Source organism: Phacochoerus africanus, chromosome 10 (assembly GCF_016906955.1).
Source record: "Phacochoerus africanus isolate WHEZ1 chromosome 10, ROS_Pafr_v1, whole genome shotgun sequence".
Classification (NCBI taxonomy): domain Eukaryota; kingdom Metazoa; phylum Chordata; class Mammalia; order Artiodactyla; family Suidae; genus Phacochoerus; species Phacochoerus africanus.
Genome location: NC_062553.1, coordinates 69,835,611 through 69,857,288, shown reverse-complemented (window position 1 = coordinate 69,857,288; position 21,678 = coordinate 69,835,611).

Here is a 21,678-nt window from a genome sequence, read left to right as displayed (position 1 = left end):
TTTCTCCAAATAAAGCTTGCCAGTTTTTTTGCTTGACATTGCATTGAATGCACATATCCATTTGAGGAGAATTTTCATGTCTATGGTATTTAATCTTCCAATCTATGAACATGGTATAGACTTTCATTTCTTTAGATGTTTTCTTTTACCTGTCTGCTATGTTCTATAATTTATAATATAGAAGTCTTGTACATCTTTTGTTAAACTTATTAAATCTTTTATAATTTTGATGCTATTGTAAATGATATTTAAAATTTAAATTTATAATTATTTGCTGCCATATACAGAAAAACATAGCTATATATATGCATTTGCTTTTTAGGGCTGCACCCATGGTATATGAAAGTTCCCAGGCTATGCGTCGAATCTGAGCTACAGCTGCTGCCCTCTGCCACAGCTCACCACAATGCAGGATCACCGACTCACTGAGCAAGGCCAGGGATCAAACTGAATCCTTATGGATATTAGTCCATCCTTTGCCACTGTGCCACAGTAGGAACTCTGAATTTTAATATATTGACTTTTTTCCTAAAATCTTACTGACGTCACTTATTAGTTCTAGTAAATTTTGTAGATTTACTAGATTTTAAAAGTTTCTGTTTCTTTTTTTCTTCCTTTTTTCTGTAAATTAGATGCATCATTTATTTTATAACTGGAAATTTGTACCCTTTGTCCAACATCTCCACACTTCCTTTACCACCAAACCGTAATAACCACCATTCTACTTTCTGTTTCTATGAGCTTGGCTTTTTGTAGATTCTGGATATAAGTGATATGCAGCATTTGTCTTTCTCTGTCTGACTTATTTCACTTAGCATATTCCCAAGGTCCATCCATGTTGTCAGAATGTCAGTATGTCCTTCCTTTCTTATGGCTGAATAATATTCCTGTGTGTGTGTGTGTGCATGTGTGTGTGTACATATATATATCACATTTTATCCATTCTTCTGTGAATAGACACACACTTAGATTGTTTCTGAGTCTTGGCTATTGTGAATAATGCTACAATGAACATGGGTTATGCCAGTATCTCTTTGAGATAGTGATTTCATCTCCCTTGCCAAAGTAGGACTGCTAGATCCTATGGTAGTTGTATTTTTAATTTTTTGAGGAGACTGCATACTGTTTTACATAATGGCTGCACCAACTTACCTTTCCACTAATAGTGCAAAGGGTTCTTTCTGTTTTTCTCCAGATCTTCACTAACACTTGTTATTGCTCGTCTTTTTGATCATAGCCATCTTAACAGATGTGAGGTGATATCTCATTGTAGTTTTGATTTGCATTTACTTGACGATTAATGATGTTGATCATCTTTTCATATATCTATTGGCCATTTGTATGCCTTCTTTGGGAAAAAAAAATGTTTGTTCAAGTCTTCTTTTCTTGCATTGGCGCATCAGATTATTTTTTGTTATTGAATTGTATGAGTTTCTTATATATTTTCTTTCTTTCTTTCTTTTTGTCTTTTTAGGGCTGCACCCCTGGCATATGGAAGTCCCCAGGCTAGGGGTTGAATCAGAGCTGCAGCTGCTGGCTTACGCCACAGCCACATCAACACCAGATTTGAGCCACGTGACCTGCACCACAGCTCATGGCAACACTGGATCCTTACCCCACTGAGCAAAGCGAGGGGTCAAACCCACATCCTCATGGATACCAGTCAGGTTCTTGCCATTAAGCCATGATGGGAACTCCCATCCTTATGTATTTTAAATATTAACTCCTCAGAGTCTCACCCTATACCCCGATAGCCCAGCCTTTGGCCAGAGAACTGCACTCATTCCTATGCAGTTCTCCATTCTCTCAAGTACTCTGTCCCACCATTCGAGCTCCTTCTGGAGTCCTTTCTGCTTGAGCTGGATTTGAGTTTTTCTTCCTTGCAGGTTGAAAATCCTCCAGGGCAGAAAGTCAGGATGGCAGAGGAGCTCACAGCATGTGTTTCTCTTCTCTCAGTGATTCTAGCCCTTCAGTGCCTATTGTGCAATACCCAAAAACCATTACCTAGGTAATACATTTTACCTAGTTTTTAATTGTTTTTGTCAAAAGAACAGTTGCTCCATCATGGCCAGGAAAGGAAAGCCTGGAAAGCTTTTTACAAAATGTCAAGAGCTAAGTAGAGTAACGTAGTATTGCTAATATTACTGTGTTAGTAACGTTAAATGAGATGATATTTCAAGAAGAATCTTACAGAACTTTATGGGTTCAGAAAGTTAACATAATCATTCATCTGGGGGCATGCCTTAATGGTAACAATTTTTTTCTTTGTCTTATTCAGCCTTTTTGTCTCTCAAGTCTGTGCCCCCAATTCTAGGAGGAATGTCTCATTTCCTTGCCTGGAAACTTGTTAACTTTAATTCTGTCACTCACAAGAGATTTTCATTATAAGTTTAACTAGGCTTATTTCATTTTTCTTGCACATTATGCATAGATAATATGACACACCATGTCATCACTAAGGGTAAAGTTTTCCCATAGTCAGCTATTATATGCCTGTTTAGGGGTCCTCAATTCTTTAACTGTCCAAGGAACAAATATTGGGTTTTACTGAGGAAAGAAAAAAAATTGCTGTCATTTTGCAACCAGTGTTGGATTCTGTTGGAATCATCTGCAGGGCTTAAGAAACAAAACCACAGTGGGTACTAGGCCATATAAATGTGGGATTTAGAAAAGCAGAAATAAAAAAAGAGAGAGAGAGAAAAGCAGACAGTGACAAAAAAAAAAAGGAAAAAGCATATTTCTGAAGGGAAGTTAGAAAGAGATAATTTCTAGGCCTAGTGGGAAAATATTAAAAATATACTTGACAATAGATAAGAATTTAGGTATGTAAAAGTTTACTCAGTAACTTTTTTTTTTTTTTTGACCTTAGCATGCAGCAGCTTGATATGGGATCTCACTTCCCAGACCAGGGACTGAATCCAGGCCACAGGGGTGAAAATGCTGAATCCTAACCACTGGACCACCAGGGAACTCTGTCTTCAATAAATGTTTTAAAGAGCATCTCCATCTAATCTGACTATCCGCTTGGGGAATGTTTTTGTGGTCTGTGGCGATAATAGACTAAAAAGTGGTCTAGATTTCTTAAGCTATGTCCTTAACATACTTTGTGCTCCAAGACAAAGGTCAAAGTTTAGATGTAAAAAGTAAAATCTTAGGGTCAAACTCTATCTTTCTCTTCTATATTGTATATGTGAGTGTGTTATACCGTTTATTGTTATGTTAGCATGATAAATCATCAGAGAATCTGTTTGGTATATTAAACTTTGATGGAAAGTATTTGAGTCTAATCAAATAAACTATAGGATTCTAACAAATTCTTAGATTAGTTGTCTGTTCTTAACAAAATATTGTAAACAAAAGTTTTTCTTTACCTTTTAAGTAATCTGCCTAGAAAGCAAATATGCTGTGTGTTGTCAAAATAATTTTCTGTGTTTCATATCAGGTCTTGATTACTTAAGAAGGCTAGGTCTTACAGTTACATAATGTTGGTATTTGCCTACAAAGTCTTCAGTTATCATTTTGGTTAAATGAATAGCTGAGTATTGCTTATAGAGTGACTTTTGATCCTGTTTGATCAAAACTTTTGATTTTTTTAAATTACTTAATGAGTTTATTACATTTATAGTTGTACAATGATCATCACAATCCAATTTTATAGGATTTCCATCCCACACCCCCAGTGCATCCCCCCACCCCCAAAACTGTCTCCTTCGGACACCATAAGTTTTTCAATGTCTGTGAGTCAGTATCTGTTCTGCAAAGAAGTTCAGTCTGTCCTTTTTTCAGATTCCACATGTAAGTGATAGCATTTGATGTTGGTGTCTCATTGTCTGAGTGACTTCACTTAGCATGATAATTTCTAGGTCCATCCATGTTGCAAAAAATGCTGGTATTTCATTCCTTTTGATGGCTGAGTAATATTCCACTGTGTATATGTACCACATCTTCTGGATCCACTCCTCCGTTGATGGACATTTAGGTTGCTTCCATGTCTTGGCTATTGCAAATGGTGCTGCAGTGAACATTAGAGTACATGTGTCTTTGTGAGTCGTGGTTTTCTCTGGGTAAATGCCCAGGAGTGGGATTGCTGAATCAAATGGTAGTTCTATGTTTAGTTTTCTGAGGAATCTCCATACTGTTTTCCACAGTGGTTGCACCAATTTACAATCCCACCAGCAGTGTAATAGGGTTCCTTTTTCTCCACACCCTCTGCAGCACTTACTGGTTGTAGACGTTTTGATGATGGCCATTCCGGCTGGTGTAAGGTGATACCTCATAGTGATTTTGATTTGCATTTCTCTAATAATGAGTGATGCTGAACATCTTTTCATGTGTTTTTTGGCCATCCATATGTCTTCTTTGTAGGATTGTCTGTTTAGATCTTCTGCCCATTTTTTGATGGGGTTGTTTGGTTTTTTGGTATTGAGATACAGAAGGTGTTTATAAATGTTGGAGATTAATCCCTTGTCAGTCGATTCATTTGCAAAGATTTTCTCCCATTCTGTGGGTTGTCTTTTCATTTTGTCTAAGGTTTCCTTTGCTGTGTAGAAACTTTTAAGTTTAACTAAGTCCCATTTGTTTATTTTTCTTTTTATTGTCAATACTCTGATAGGTGGATCTGAGAAGATGTTGCTGTCATTTATGTTGGAGAGTGTTTGGCCTATGTTTTCCTCTAAGAGTTTTATAGTATCTGGTCTTATAGCTAGGTCTTTAAACCATTTTGAGTTTATTTTTGTGTATGGTGTTAGGGAGTGTTCTAATTTCATTCTTTTCCATGTGGCTATCCAGTTTTCCCAGTACGACTTATTGATCAAGCTGTCCCTTCTCCATTGTATATTCTTGCCTCCTTTGTCATAGATTAGTTGTCTGTAGGTGTGTGGGTTTAATTCTGGGCTTTTTCTCCTGTTCCACTGATCTATATTTCTCTCTTTGTACCAGTGTCAATGGTTTTGAGGGCAGTTGCTTTGTGGTATATTCTGAGGCCCGGGAGCCTGATTCCTCCAGCTCCATTTTTCTTTTTCAGGATGTCTTTGGCTATTCTGGGTCTTTTGTGCTTCCAAACAAACTTTAAAGTATTTTGTTCGAGTTCTTTGAAAACGTCCTCAGTGATTTGATAGGGATTGCATTGAATCTGTAGATTGCCTTGGGTAGTATAGTCATTTTGATAATATTAACTCTTCCAATCCAAGAGCATGGTATGTCTTTCCATCTATTTGTGTCATCTTTGGTTTCTTTCTTCAGTGTCTTAGAGTTTTCAGAGAACAGGTCTTTGTTTCGTTAGGTAGGTTTACTCCTAGTATTTTATTCTTTTGGATGTGATGATAAACGGGACTGCTTCCCTAATTTCTCTTTCTGATTCTTCATTGTTAGTATTTAGAAATGCCATCGATTTCTGTGTATTAATTTCGTATCCTGCGACTTTGCCAAATTCACTGATGAGCTCTAACAGTTTTCTGGTCAAGTCTTTAGGATTCTCTAGGTATAGTATCATGTCATCTGCAAATAGTGATAGTTTTACTTCTTCCTTTCCAATTTGGATTCCTTTTATCTCCTTTACTTCTCTGATTGCTGCGGCTAGGACTTCCAAAACTCTGTTTAAGAGTAGTGGCAAGAGCGGACATCCTTGCTTGTTCCTGATCTCTGCAGGAATTCTTTCAGCTTTTGACCATTGAGAATGATGTTAGCTGTGGGTTTGTTATATATAGCCTTTATTAAGTTGGGATATGTTCCCTCTATGCCCACTTTCTGAAGGGTTTTTATCAGAAATGGGTGTTGGATTTTGTCAAAGGCTTTTTCTGTGTCTCTTGAGAGGATCATATGGTTTTTATTCTTCAGTTTGTTAATGCAGTGGATCACACTGATGGATTTGCAGATATTGAAGAATCCTTGCATCCCTGGGATAAATCCCACTTGATCATGATGTAAAATCCAAAGCTTTTGATATTTTTGACAAATATCCTCAAACTAAATTTTTCCTGATAAAAATGGATATATTAAGATAATTAGTCTTATTTGATAAATTATATGAGAAGCATTGTCAAATAGGAAGTCATACTAAGCCTTATTATGTCTGTATGGGTATATATGTACACCAGAAATTGTATAAAATTACTGGAAAATATGAGATGTCTTAATATAATGTTAACTCTGACAATAAAGTTTTTAATAGCTTTAAGATCAAAAACTCAACTGGGTAAATATTTCTGGAACTAATGGAAAAATTTGATTTAAACAGAACAATATTAATACAGGACTAAATAAACTGAGGATGTAAATATAAGTGCTAAAACTATGTAACTTAGAAGAAAACATAGATACCCAAGTTGTTAGTCTTTATGACCTTGGAGTAGGCAATTGTCCCTTAGATATGACACCAAAAGGACAGACAAAGAAATTAGATAATTTATACTTCATTGAAATTAAAGACTCTTGTGTTTCAAAGGACATTTTAAAGAAAATGAAAAGACAGCTCACACAATTAGGAGAAAATAGTCCTAAATTGTATATATGATAAGCATCTAGTATCCAGAATGTATAAAGCACTCTTACAACCAACTCAATGATAAAAAGATAAATTATCCAATTAAAAATGGATAAAGTATTAGAATACGCATTCCCTCAAAGACGACATAAAAACGGTCAATAAGCCCATGAAAAATATCCAACATGATTATTGCTTTAGAAAAATGCAAATGAAACCACAATAAGATATCACTTCAAACCCACTAGGATGGCTAAAACAAAGTCAGGTATGTTCAGTGTTAGGAAGCTGTGAAGAAATGTGAGTCTTAATACACTGCTGGTGGGAACATAAATAGTTCAGCGGCTTTGAGAAACAGTTCAAAATGTTAACTGCAGAGTTACTATGACCTTCAAATCTCACTCTTAGCTATACAACCAAAAACTTGAAAATATATTTTTTTCACACACTTACATTATATATTTTTATCATTTTGTATGTATATGTATATAAACTTTTCCAAATGTTCATCTCACTATTATCTGTAATAGCAAAAAAGAAGGAACAAACTGAAAGTCCACCAAGTGACAAATGCACAAAGTTGGCATAATCTAAATGGTGGAATATTATTCAGCCCCTAATAAGTGCTGACTTATGCTACAATATAGGTGAACTGGAGAACATGCCAAGTGAAAGAAGCCAGACACAAAAAGCTGCATGATGTATGATTCCATTTATATAAAACATCTGAATAGGCAAATCCATAGGGACAAAAATATTCGTGGTTTCCAGGAGTTAAGCAAAGGGGAGAGTGAAGAGTGACTGCTGATGGGTATGAGGTTTCTTTGGGGGATGATGAAATTATTCTGGAATTAGTGGTGATGGTTGCACAATTTTGTGACCATATTAAAAACCACCAAATTGTACGCTTTAAAAAGATGAATTTTGGAGTTCCCGTCGTGGCTCAGTGGTTAACGAATCTGACTAGGAGCCATGAGGTTGCAGGTTCGATCTCTGGCCTTGCTCAGTGGGTTGGGGATCCGACGTTGCTGTGAGCTGTGGTGTAGGTTGCAGACACTCGGACCCACGTTGCTGTGGCTCTGGTGTGAGCCAGAGACCTACACCTCAGCTCACGGCAATGCTGCATCCTTAACTCACCGAGCAAGGCAGGAATCGAACCCAGATCCTCACGGATATTAGTTGGGCTTATTAACGCTGAGCCGCAAAGGGAACGCCTGGAATGTAATTATGGAGGGGAGAGTGCTATGAGTGAGTTCAGAAAATGAGCCAAGTCATAACAGAAATTTCTAGGCCAAGGTATAGAGTTTCTCTTTTATTTTACTTGCACTGAAAAGCCTTTCAAGGATTTTATGTTGCAAGAAAATGTGATCTGTTTTATGTTTTAAAAAACTTCTGACTTCTGCATGGAACTCTAATAATGTAAAATTTAGATAAAGAAACACAATTTAGAAGGCATTTCTAACCATTTATGTGAAGGGTAGGCAAACTGTCACCCATGGGCCTGTCACTTGTTTTTGTAAGAAAAGTTTTATTGAAACCACAGCCAACAACAATTTGCATGTGTAATGCCTGAGATTGCTTTCAATCTACAATGGCAGGATTTGAATAGTTTTGATGGAGACTGTATAACCTGAAAGCAAAAATATTTACTGTCTGGTCCTTTATAGAAAAAAAGTTTGTCCTCCCCTGCTATAGGTGAGAAATTATGATGGGCAGACTAGGTTGATATCGATGGAGTTGTAGAGATGTTGGATGATGATTAATATATTTTGTAGATACAATCTTTAGAACATGCTGGTGAGTTGGATACAAGCAAGAGAAAATTCAAGAATTATTCCTAGTTGTTTAATGAAAACAAGGGTATAGTGATGCCATTTATTGACTTGCAAAAGCCTGGAGAAGGAACATTTTTAGATGCTAGTGGGATTAAGAAGTCTCTCTTAGACATAAAAACAAGTTGATGTGTTTGTGAAATATCCAAGTAGAAATGTCAGGGAGGGTGTTGTATATGAGTGTGAAACTTGGGGAAGTGTCTGTGCTGTAGCTATTGGGTGTGCGAGAGGCATCAGCATAGAGAATTACTTATGGAATCTACTTAGTGAGAGATCTAGAAAGAAATCATGGTCCAGAACAATGCTTTGAAGACCAATATACAGGGATCTCTCGTCTTAGAGTATTTATCTTCATGTTTAAGTCATTTCCTTCCTTCTGCATTACCCAACTTTTCTTGTCTTCTCTAGGGTATGGCACATTACTTCATATCAATTTTCTATAATTTTTATGACAGTCTTGCAAAACAAATGCTGTTATTCTTGCTGTAGAGGAGGTTAACCAACTTGTTACCAGTCTCCTAAATGATAGTTTCGGATTTTTTTTTTTTCATTCTGCCAATTTACTTCCCAAAGGAAGTCTTTATGCTGATATTTGGTGGGATGCATATAGGGGGTGATGTCAGGTATCATTTCTGGCGTCTGTTCACTCCCTCCTGGAGTGCGGTCTACCCCACATCATATATATAAGCCTCATAAAACTGGCCTTTTCCAGAGATATATTCAATGAGACTTCATGTAGGCTCTCTTGTGATCCTAGTATCTTGCTAAAGTCAATGATGTCATTAGTTACAAAGAACAAATAATAATATAAGCAAAAAATAAATGTATTAAAAAGATCCTGGGAGGCTAATAGAATTTCCAGCAAGGTCAGAAGATGCTGTTCAAGAACAATATCCAAAATCCATACAAGAGCCAGGCTCATGAAAACATACAGTTCCCCACTGCTCATTGACACCATGGCTTGCCTCACTGACACACGCTTGCAATGCTGGACAGTGGATGCTGTCATGAAAACTGCTGCAGATGAAAGAAAATACATCTGCTGTCATTGCCACCACCTGTTGCTAGAGTTACCTACCTCTTCTAGCTGGATCTCACCAGAGACTGCCCACTCCATTAGGTGCTGAAACTATCAGGGGCTTCTGACAACATCTCCCAAAGCATTTATTTAAATGCATAAGAAACTCCACGGAGCAAACAAAGGTGTGTTTCCTCTATTTCTCGTCACCTGTTGGGACCTGGTAATAACATCTCAATTATGAACATTAATTTTGTAGCAAGCCAAAAAAGTCATCTTAAGCTTGATAGACATTCACATACCTTTTTTTTTATGTCAAAATTTTAAGAAGTCAATTTTAATTTACAACCTTGGAGGGCTTGTATAAAATGATAACTAAAGTGAAATTAAAACTTTTAAAACACTCTTTAGAATACTCAGGATGTGAGTCCCCACAACATTTTTTTAATTACTCAATTAATTTTATTACATTTATAGTTGTACAACAATCACTACAACCCAATTTTATAGCATTTCCATACCAAACCCCCAGTGCAACCCTCCACCCCCCCAACCTGTCTCATTTGGAAACCATATGTTTTCAAAGTCTGTGAGTCAGTATCTGTTCTGCAAAGAAGTTCATTGTGTCCTTTTTTTTATATTCCACATGTAAGTGATAGTGAAACTGACAGTATTAACGGCCTGAACCTAGCCAGAACACAGATTGGGACTTGAACCCATGTGCCGGGACTCGAACCCAGCCTAAACCCAGATTGGGACTTGAACCCATGGTTTTAAATTAGAATCACTCACCCTATGTCTGCTCTCACTGAGGTTCAGGTTCTTCATGTCTCCATGCAGAAGGAATTCAGCGAGAGACAAAATGATAGGCAAGAAATAGATTTATTAAGATAGGACGCTTGTGAGAGATGCAAGCGGACAGGCATGGAAGCTCTGCCCCAAGGATCCTGTGGGTTACAGTGTTATCATTCAAGGAGAGTGGGGGTTGGAAAAGTCTGCCTCTTCCTTTCTGGGAGTAGTAGCTCCTCCTTGCTATCTGGTAAGGTGTGTATTCAAATCCACAGAAAGGCAGTCCTCAAACTCTTGCCCTTGGTCTGAATATGAATGCAGGCCTAATCCCATCCCCCACCCAACAACCTGAGGCACGTCTCAAGGCTCCACTAATGAAGCAAGCAAGCCTGCCTTGGGCTGTTGGTTTTCTTGAGCAATTTCTTAACTTACAGCGATCTCCCAATGTCCCCTAAGTTTCCCTTTTTAAATATGATCCTCTATTGGGACTTCTGCAACTACCTGCGCCTACTCCATCCCTATCATTAGCATATGATGTTGGAGTCTCACTGTCTGACTGACTTCACTTAGCATGATAATTTCTAGGTCCATCCATGTTGCTGCAGATGCCATTATTTCTTTCCCTTTGATGGGCTGAGTAATATTCCATTGTGTATATGTACCACATCTTCTTTATCCACTCCTCTGTCCATGGACATTTAGGTTGTTTCTATTTCTTGACAGTCATATACTTTTTGCCAGACTTTTTTTCACATGGTGAAGCATTTGGATTAGGGTATTCTATAATAACTCTCTAGCCAACTGTTAGCTAACAGCTTTATAAAAGATGTCTTTAGACCACTAATCTAATAAAGCAGTTACCCAAGATTTATTCTAACACTTTCCTAAGTCATTTATAACTTTGATGTCTTGTTTAACTTGTGAATAACCAACACTCATTTCATGTATCGAAAGAATGGAAACTCTAGCAATGAATTTCCCTTCGATATATCCTACTATGCACAGGTAATGAAGCTTTTGGACTCAATTCATGGAGTCTCCTACAAAGATACTCAAGAGAAAAAGATATTATTAATTCTTTTCCTTTCTTCCCCCCTCCAGCTTTCTAGCAGTCAAGGCAATTGATTTTTTTATGAGACTCCTCTTGGGATAAGTTGTCAAGACCTTCGAGAAGATAAAAATTGTCTTGTCAATGTCACTATGACCCCGGTTCAGGTTGAATCCTCATGCAATACAACACTCATGGCTGTCTGTTCCTTAAATGTTACGATTTCACAATTTCTTCAAAGAATTTCAACTTCTCTGTAAAGTACCTCAGGTTGAGAAAGAACTAGGACTCAAATCACAAAGGCCAATTGTTAATTTATTGATGCAGTTATTCTACAGTCAATCATCAACTTTATATGAGAAGCAAGTGATGAGGGGGAGATAGTAATCAGAAAAAAAAGTCTTTCAAATAATCCCTCCTTCTATCCTCAGTTTGTTTTCTAATGGAATGAGGACTATCAGTTAGAGAATAGACTTTAGCTCTTCCAAGTCTAGTTTGTCATTAAGAGACTAATGTTTTGTCCCATTTCTATCCCTATGGCACTTCCCTTCCTGGTTCTGTGAGACCATTTTCCTAGTTCTAGACAGTGGTTCCTCTGATAGGTAACTTAGTTGCCTCACAGTGGTAGCAGAGACCCAAGTATGCCGCTGGATTTTGGTCTTTCAAGAACTGAGTCTATGTTGACTCTACTTGGGGAAGGAACCCTGGTTATCACAACCCTCAAAGCTTTTAACGTGGAAGGTGGGACTTCAGCATGTCATCATGACATCAGAACCTATAACCAAGGGATGAGCTGACATCTCAGGGCCAACTTTGTGGTCTTTTCCTTTCGTCTCTATTTTAAGCTTCTAATACTGCTTCTCTCTCTTGCTTTTCCCCAATTCTAATTACTGCCACCAAAAATTAGGGCAATGGTGTAGTCACTCACATTCTCAGCTCACGTATGTCTCCACTGGAGCACTGAGCCAATGCTGGCATCAGTTCGCATGTTTTCTTGGTGATCTTTTCTGCAAGACTCTGCTCCTCTCTCCACTGCCCTCTGAAATAGCTTTTCCAGCAACTGCACCTAAAAGGTGTCTATCTTTCCTTGTCATTTGGTGGATATTTAAGGATTTAATACACATATACCTTCTTTTCTGTTTATTTTCTTTCCTTCTCTTCTCCAAACTCCAAATAGTCATTCACTATTCTTTAATACTCAGGCCAGAGTCTCCGAGGTATCAGTGATCTTTTGTCATTGAACAACTTCTATAGGAGGACTGTTTTCAACAGATTTGTATCAGTGTCTTTCTTTTCTGATTGTTTTGTCTGTATTTCTCTAGAATGATTTAGCTCCTACCAGAAAGATACAGTCCTGTAACTACAATCACAGTTTTTGATACATTGGATTCTGCCATGAACATTAAGGCTTATCTAATCACTGGTTCTGAACTATAACCAAAATGTCAAAGAAGTCTGCCTAAAAAGCTAAATAAAACTAAACAAAACCAAACAAAACCCTGGGCCTTCTAGCTAGAGAAAATTTTCTTCTTTTTGGGAGGTTTTCTTTTTTTGTCTTCTTAGGGCTGCATTTGCAGCACATGGGAGTTCCCAGCTAGGAGTTGAACAGGCGCTGCAGCTGCCGGCCACAGCCACACCACATCAGAGCTGCTTCAGTGACCTACGCTGCAGCTTGTGGCAACGCTGGATCCTTAACCCACTGAGCCAGGGCAGGGATCACACCCGCAACCTCACAGAGAAAATATCGGGTCCTTAACCTGCTGAGCCACAACGGGAACTCCCTTTTTGGTTTTTAAAATTTGATGATCATTGGTACCAACTTACATGTTAGTCCCGAGGCTCTTTCTTCTCTGACACCTTGGAGGGTTCCCACAAAACTCAAGCCTCCCACTACATATTCACCTAAGGGATCTGATGTGAGAAAGGTGGTCTAACAGCTACAACATCATCTCTAGGTGTCCCAGCAAAACCAGTAGATATAGGAGGGGTCAATATGAACCTTTTAGTTCTCTCAGTTTATAGAGCCTCTTGTTCACAGTGTGGCAGACATGGGAAGGGTGCCTCACTGATTTATCTAGGGACAGTGATATCTGAAATGGGGAAATGTGACTTCTTTCTCCTCCTCTATCTGAGACATCATAAGAGCCTGAAACACACAATGTCTAAGACCTTCAACATAGGCAGCAAGGTTAGGCTAGGTGGATGTTTGGAAGGTTAAATGTTATTATGTTACAAAGTTCTCCTATTCCTTAGAGATACTCATGAATTTATACCCTTCCTCACTCCCAAACCATTTTCAGTGTGGTTCTTTCTAGTCAGTGGAGAAGTTGCCCCAGTTATATTTGATTTATCAGGATCCAGAATAGCACTGCCTAAAGACAATCAGGCCTGGCGATGTGTTTCATGTCCTTTTTTTTGGTGGGGGGGCTACACCTGTGGCATGTGGAAGTTCCCAGGCTAGGGGTCAAATAGGAGCTGTAGCTGCCAGCCTACACCACAGCCACAGCAATGCCAGATCCAAGTCACGTCTTGTGACCTACACCACAGCTCATGGCAACACAGGATCCTTAACCCACTGAGTGAGGCCAGGGATTGAATTTGTGTCCTCATGATTACTGGTTGGGTTTGTTGCCTCTGAGCCATGATGGGTACTCCTAAGTCTGCCTTTTGTACTGTCCTTCCTCAAAGTCTTTGCCTTTTGTGAGGAGTTAATGAATGCTAGAGACTTTCCCTCCTTATCTGTCATCAAGGCAACCACATTCACTTCTTTCTTTGTCCTCTTCTTTTCTCAGAAAGACCTGCCTGAGGAGTTGATCCACTCAGCTCTAAGGCTGGGGCCAGACCTCATCCGGCCCCAGCTCCAGTTGATGGATGGTTCTTTCATTTAAACCACAGTTGTTCACCTCAAGAAGTTTAGAAAACCTTTCTCTGTGGCTGGACATGCTTAGAGGGACATTTTCTAAGACCTTCATTCCACTCATCTCCAGAGCAGATGCCCTTCCCCAGGGACCCACAGCAGATGCAATTTAAATGTTGAATTTTACATTGAAACATTTGTTTCATGTACAGCAATGAGACTTTTTCTCTTTCGGTATCTGACTTACGGATTCATTTGTTACTGATCAACTGATCCAATATTGGGGTTTGTGGAAAACCCCTTATACTTAATGACAGAGTAAGAATGAGCTGTCTGTTGATTTAGCAGTATGAGAAGTTGGAGAGTCAAATCAAGGAGCTCCACTACAAACAGCATTAATGCCCAACTGCACATTTCCTTGTCTGCAGTCATTTCTGAGGGAGTTTTCATCAATCTGGTTGCCTTAAGCATGTTAATACCTGTGATACAAATGTTAGCACTTAATGTGTTGATATATATTGAACTCATGAATTGACTCAAATGTATCCAAACAGGCTTATGGATCACAGAAGACTTCCATGGTGTGATTGGATGTAACTTAATATTTAGGAGATTTACCAACCTATTAAAGCTATAAGTATATTAGGAAAATGGGGAGAAAATTGAAATAGAGTGAATATATAAAAAACATGTTCTTACAGAATTTTTGATCTCTTTATTAGTGTGATTGAATACAGAAATATGATTTTATATCTCCATAATGCTGTGGTTAATCTATCATTTCTCCAAATGCTGGGATTATAATGAGATTTCTCATTTGTATTTTTCTACATCACTTGACGGCCATTGACTAAAGCGGTGGTTGGTTGCTTCTGGCAATGGCTACTGCTGTTGAGTAAGGTAGTCCTAACTATCCTTATGCGGCTGGGACACATGATATGGGTCCACGGCCTACAGAAATAACAGGATGTGGTGTAAAATGACGCACCAAATCCGCTGCTGAATCAGTTTTTTGTTTTTTTTCTCAACTACCTTCCTCTTTTCATCTTGCATTTAACCTGATTATGCCTTACCTTTATTCTTGAATTCTAGGTCAAAACTAGAAGATTGTTCTAGTTTTGATGTCCTACTTACCTCTTGCTCTAGATAAGCATTTTAACAGGTGAACAAGACCTTGGTTATCTCAGCAGTCTAAGCCCAGTGTCTTGGCCCTTCTGACCCACTCATTTTCTCTTTTTCTCATTTCCCCATCACTAGCCAGCCCTGTCCTATGAGATAATAATAAATGATAGCTGATAGTGATGGCAACTACTTTGTGCCAAGTACATTTTATGAATTATCTTCATTTAATCCTCCTCCTAAATACATTTAGTCTATTTTTGGATAAGTGTATATGATTTTGAAGAAGTCGAGTGACTTGATTAAAATCACACAGGAATGTGGTAGAACTGGTGTTCAAAATCAGGCTGTCTGACAGCAGAGTCAACATAGGTAACCGCTGCCTGACAGGAGCAGGCAGTTTATATATGCACAACTTTACCTGCCAAGGAGGATGGGATTTGATCATTTTCAATGGCAGACAGGTGTGTCAGAGATGCCACTGTGAGGTTTTCATGCTCTTGTCACTCATCCCCTTCCATTTTTCCATGTCTGTCTCACCATCTCTTCTTTTCCATGGCATTCATTTATTTGTCCAATGTTAATTGAGTATTTACTGAGAAATGCTCCCATCTTTTAAGATTATGGCAATAAACCAAATGAAGTTTTTCTCTCAAGGAACAATCATTATATTGGCAGTGACTGTTGACAAAGTGAGTGTGTGTATATACACACACATTAATATTAACATTTATAACATTTATAACATATATATGTTATATATTTATAAACATTTATATATACTATATAGAGTGACCTAAGAAGGACTCTAATACAATTATATTTGAGAAAAACACTAAAGAAGTGATGGGCAAACTTTACAAGCTCTAGGAAAAATAGTATGCTGGACAGAATAGCAGGTGCCAAGATCCCAAGACAGGAATTTGATGGTATATTTAAGGACCCATGTGGCTGAGCATTATTAGTAAGAAGCAGTTACAGGTGATAAAGTTGGAGGGTTTGTGCCTTATAGGATATGAGGAGAACTTTGAATTTCCTGTAGGTGAATTATAAAGCCACTTGGAGGATTTCTGAATGGAAGAATGAAAGGGTCTCTCTTTTTCAAGGTTTACCATGCATTCTGTGTTATAGAACATAGGGAGGAAAACAAAGATGAAATGGGACCAGTGCAAAGGGATTTACAAAAGTTCATGTGCAAGATGATGAAGGCTTTGTTAGTAGTGAGAAGTCTTTAGGTTGGGGGTGTCTTTGAAAGGTAGAGCTGACAGGACTTGCTAATGAATTGGATGTTTGGCATGAGATATACAATGTATTAAGGTTGGCTTTGAGGCTGACAGGAGGAAGCAGGTTGAAGCATGAAACTGCCATCATTGAGATGGGCAACTCAAGAAGAAGATTGGTAGGGGAGTGGCTTTGGATTTAAAATTTTATGTTGGTCTTGCTAATGTTAGAAATTCCTATTAAATCACCCAAGTTAAAGATATAAAGTATTAGATTGTTGCATATGGTACATAGTTCAGCAGAGAGGTTTGGCTTAAGTTATATACATTTGGGGGTGATCATCACAAGGATGACATTTAAGAAATTGGATTAGGTTCCTCATGGAAATGAGTATAGAATAAAGAGAGAATCAACCCCTTAATAGTTCTATGTCTTAGTTACACATCAGAATCCCCATGGGACTTTATAATGTATAGTCATTTTTCAGAGCTGTACCACAAACTCATCCAAGCAAAATCTTAGGGAATAGAATTTCCCTGGTGGCTCAGTGAGTTAAGGATCTGGCATTGTCACTGCTGTGGGGTAGATTCAATCTCTGGCCCAGGAACTTGGCATGCCATGGGTGTGGCCAAGAAAGAAGAAAAAAAAAAAACTTTGGGAGTAAAACCCAGGAAAGTAGACTATCATTCATCTTCACTGGATGATTGATGACACAGAAAAGTATATGTTGTTTGGGAATTAGTATGCTAAGTGTCTGTTGATGTTATATTAGGAATTAATTTTTAATGCTAAAAAAACAACTTCTCATATAAACTGCCGTCTATTCAAATTCAAATTATGTTTTTTCCCTTACCCTATGTGTTCTACCCATATCCATCTTTACTCTTACTTTTGCACAATTAGCTCACACAATCTTTTCAAAGAATAAGTCTTCAATGCCATCTTCTTGTTCCCAAAGGCAACAAAGGTAGGAGGTGTCAGTTCCCCACCTCCCACCCCCTTGCTCACTGCACTGCAACCAAACACTGGCTTTCTTCTGTCCCAAGTACACATTTACTTCATCTTGACCCCAGGTTTTGCACTTGCTGGATTCTCTGATGACTCTTTCCTACCTCCTTTAACCTAATTAACTCTTTTTAAAATATTTTTTTATTATAGTTGATTTACAATATTCTGTCAATTTCTGCTGTGCAGCAAAGTGATCCAGTCATACATACATACATATACATATATATATATATTCTTTTTCTCACATTATCCTCCACCATGTTCCATCACAAGTGATGAGATATAATTCCCTGCATGATACACCAGGATCTCATTGCTTACCCACTCCAAATGCCATCGTTTACTCTACTAACCCCAAAATCCCAGTGCATCCCATGCCCTCTGCCACCCCCTTGGCCACCATAAGTCTGTTCTCCATGTCCATGAATTTGCTTCTTTACTTTTTTTTAATTTTAATTTTTAATTTTTTTAACTTTTTATTATTTCCCCAATACAATTTTTTTTTTTTTTGCAAATCAAAACTACCATGAGATACCACCTCATACCAGTCAGAATGGCCATCATTAATAAGCCCACAAACAACAAACCCTAGAGGGGCTGTGGAGAAAAAGGAACCCTCCTGCACTGTTGATGGGAATGTAAACTGGTACAACCACTATGGAGAACAGTATGGAGATACCTTAGAAAACTATACATAGAACTACCATATGACCCAGTTTGTTTCTTTCCTGTGGAAAGGTTCTTTTGTACCATATATTAGATTCCAGATATAAGTGGTATCATATGGTATTTGTCTTTCTCTTTCTGACTTGCTTCTCTAATTAACTCTTCCTCATCTTTTGATTTCAGCTCAATCATCATTTCCTTAAAGAAGTCTTCTATGATTTTTCTGAGCCAAATCCACCCCCACTCACACAGTAGTAAGTTATGAAATACTTTTCAGAAGTTATGACCAGCCTGTTGATTTTTTTTTTTAAGGAAATAGAATAGAATGGAATAAAAAAATGTCAGAGTGGGTTGCACATGATAAGTATTATCTTAAAAAGTTTGCTTCTGTATGCACTCAGAAGATGTACTCTCCTCATAATGTTTTTACAGTTGCAATACTGTGTGTGTGTGCTTACTATCTTCCTGGTTGACTCTCTTACTGGCCTCTAAGTCCCATGAGAGCTAAGGGCTGTGCTGGCATTTCATTTTATCCAGAGTCCTTGATCAAATGGCTAGCCCTTATCTAAACATTCACAGTATGTTTGTAGGAAGGAGGGAGGAAAGAATACAGATGTGGGAATTGATATTGGGAGCAGGTTAAGCCCCTACCCTCGCACTCTAGAGTATGGCCATAACTAACCCTGCCAGTGCAAATCCTGTGGGCTTGCTGATCTCAAATGTGAAAACCACAGGGCCTCCCATAATGTTTATTTATTTTTAATAATGTTTAAATAAACAATGAAATACCTTCACTTACAAGTATTACGTAGCCTGGTAAGCTCAGGAAATCTGATATTGCTGTAGATTATATTGTTTCTTGAGAGGAGATTTAGAAACCCAAGTCTTCCTGAGAGCCACACTAGAGATCTTTGTTTTTTGTTTTTTTTTCCTTCTGGAAGTTTCTGGAAAATTTAGAGATGATATCAGAACTAACGAATGGGTATATTATTTCTGCCTGGGAATACTTTTTTCTTTTCCTTGACAGCTCTTTTACTCAACCCTATAATCACTGTTTCCAGCTTTTCCCACTCTTTCAGTTGTCATGTTTTTGTCTCAAGTGTCAAAATACCCAACCTAAACTAGCTTCTTGTGAAAAGGGCTATTTAATTGACTATTACAGTTGATAATGTTTGAAATCTAGTTGAACCCAGGCCCCAACCACCATCCCTCATCAAGGCTGGGTTCTTGGCTCCAGCTTCCTGCTGCCAGCTCCATTCTGGGTTTCCATGTGGCTGCAGGATGGAGGACATTGATCGTGGTCTCCCGATGCATCCAAGTCCCTCCATTTCCCAGCAAAATTCCCCACTTCTTTCCAGAGAGGTTCATCTCTGTCTCTGCGCCAGTCACTTTGTGCAGGTGAGCATGATATTCTGATTGACCAGATCTGAGTCATGTGCCCAGAGAGGATTTAATTTTTGTCAAGAACAGGGACAAAGAATGGCAGGGGGAGCTGGGGGTGAGAGGTGGTTTCTCCGCAGGAACTCCAGGTATGGGAAGCAGAAGGAAAGTGAACTAAGGACAAGAGCCACCACTGAGCTCCCCACCTACTGTGACTGCGCACTCTCAATCTCAGCAAATGATCTTCCTTTTTACCTCAAAAGATCCCAGTGAACTGTCCTCTCCTCGTCTCTGTATCTCTCTGTATCTGCCCCTATTCTTACTTTCTTTCCCCTCCAAGCAGAGCTTTGGTGTCTACGACTCTATCCATGCTGGTGATCATTAGCTTGGATCCTCTTCTTTCTTAACGTCTCAGTGATCTTATTTCTCCTGTTCATTTATTTAGTCCCTTTTCTCCCAGGACCTGTGCAAGTTTTCCACCTTTTCTAAAATGCCTCTTGACCCTATAACTCCTTTAGGCCATCAGCCAATCCTCCTCCTTCCCTCAGAACCAGGTATCTCAACAGTTTTTATTTATTTATTTATTTATTTATTTGTTGATTGGTTGGTTTATTTTCTCTTTTTACAGCCATACCCATGGCATATGGAGTTTCCCAGGCTAGGGGTCGAATCAGAGAAGCAGCTGCCAACCTACGCTACAGCCACAGAAGTGCTGGATACTTAACCCACTGAGGCCAGGGATTGAACCCACATCCTCATAAACAGTGTGTCAGGTTCTTAACTCCCTGGGCCACAATGGGAACTCCTTTTTTCCCCTCTCTTAATTTCTCTTTCATTTACTCTTAATTTTATGACAATATTATTAAAATTGCTATGGCTGACATCACCAATGGCTTTAAAATCACCCCAAATACCTCCTTTTGTTGCCTCTCATTTATTTTTTTATTGATCTCTCAGATAAACAGGGGTCAAGGTACGGTTTTCAAATTTCCTCTCCTCTATAGCTGCACTGACACTGCCATTCAGGATCCCATCCTCATCAACCCCCCCACCCCACCACCACCCAATATGTCTACAGGTTTCTATGGGACATCCTTGCAGTCATCTTCTCATCCTTTGAGCATAGAGGACCATTGTTGTCAGTTAAATTTAAAGAATTAAGGATTACTTTTCTGGAGCAATGGGTTAAGAATCCAACATTATCACTGCAGCTGCTTATGTTCAAACCTGCACTAAAAGCCACTAGATTAGGGAGTTCCCGTCATGGCTCAGTCGTAAAAAACTCGACTAGTATCCGTGAGGAATCAGGTTTGATCCCTGGCCTCACTCAGTGGGTTACGATCCAGCATTGCTGTAGCATAGGTCACAGATGTGGGCTGGATCCTGCGTTGCTGTGGCTGTGGTGTAGGCCAGCAGCTGCAGCTCCAATTTGACCCTTAGCCTGGGAACTTCTATATGCTGCGGGTGCAGCCCTCAAAAGTCAAAAAAAAAAAGTAAAAGAAAAAACAAACACAAACAAAAAAACCCTCAGGATTAAATGTAAAAGATTAAGGTTTTTTTGGCCGTACCATTAGAGCATGCTGTGAATTATGACCAGTGGTAAGGGGTGGCATAGTAGTCTATTACCAATAAAATATCTACTGTTTTCTCACTTTTGCCTTTTGAATTTTGATTTTTAAAAATAGTTTTAGGGGGAGTTCCGTCATGGCACAGTGGTTAACGAATCTGACTAGGAACCATGACATTGTGGGTTCTATCCCTGGCCTTGCTCAGTGGGTTAAGGATCCAGCGTTGCCGTGAGCTGTGGTGTAGGTTGTAGACATGGCTCGGATCCCATGTTGCTGTGGCTCTGGCGTAGGCTGGTGGCTACATCTCTGATTCGACCCCTAGCCTGGGAACCTCCATATGCCACGGGAGCGGCCCAAGAAACGGCAAAAAGATAAAAAAAAAAAATAGTCTTAGGATGATAAGTTGATTTAAAAAAATGACTCTGCCACTGCATTCTAATATACTCCCTTCCCTGGGTGAGAAGTAGGAGAATGTATAGTCAAAGTGCTGAAGTTTAGAGATAACCTTCCCGATATCCACAGTGTGTCTTGTACATTTGAGCATCATCTTTCACTTGAAGCAGAAAAATAGATTGAAGCCCACAGCTTAGCACCCAAAGTCCCTCATAATCTGGGCCTTCTTCCCCTATCTGTCTCCCTACCCCTGTCCTTGCTAAGCCCATGATAGTCTAACCACACCATATTTTTTTTT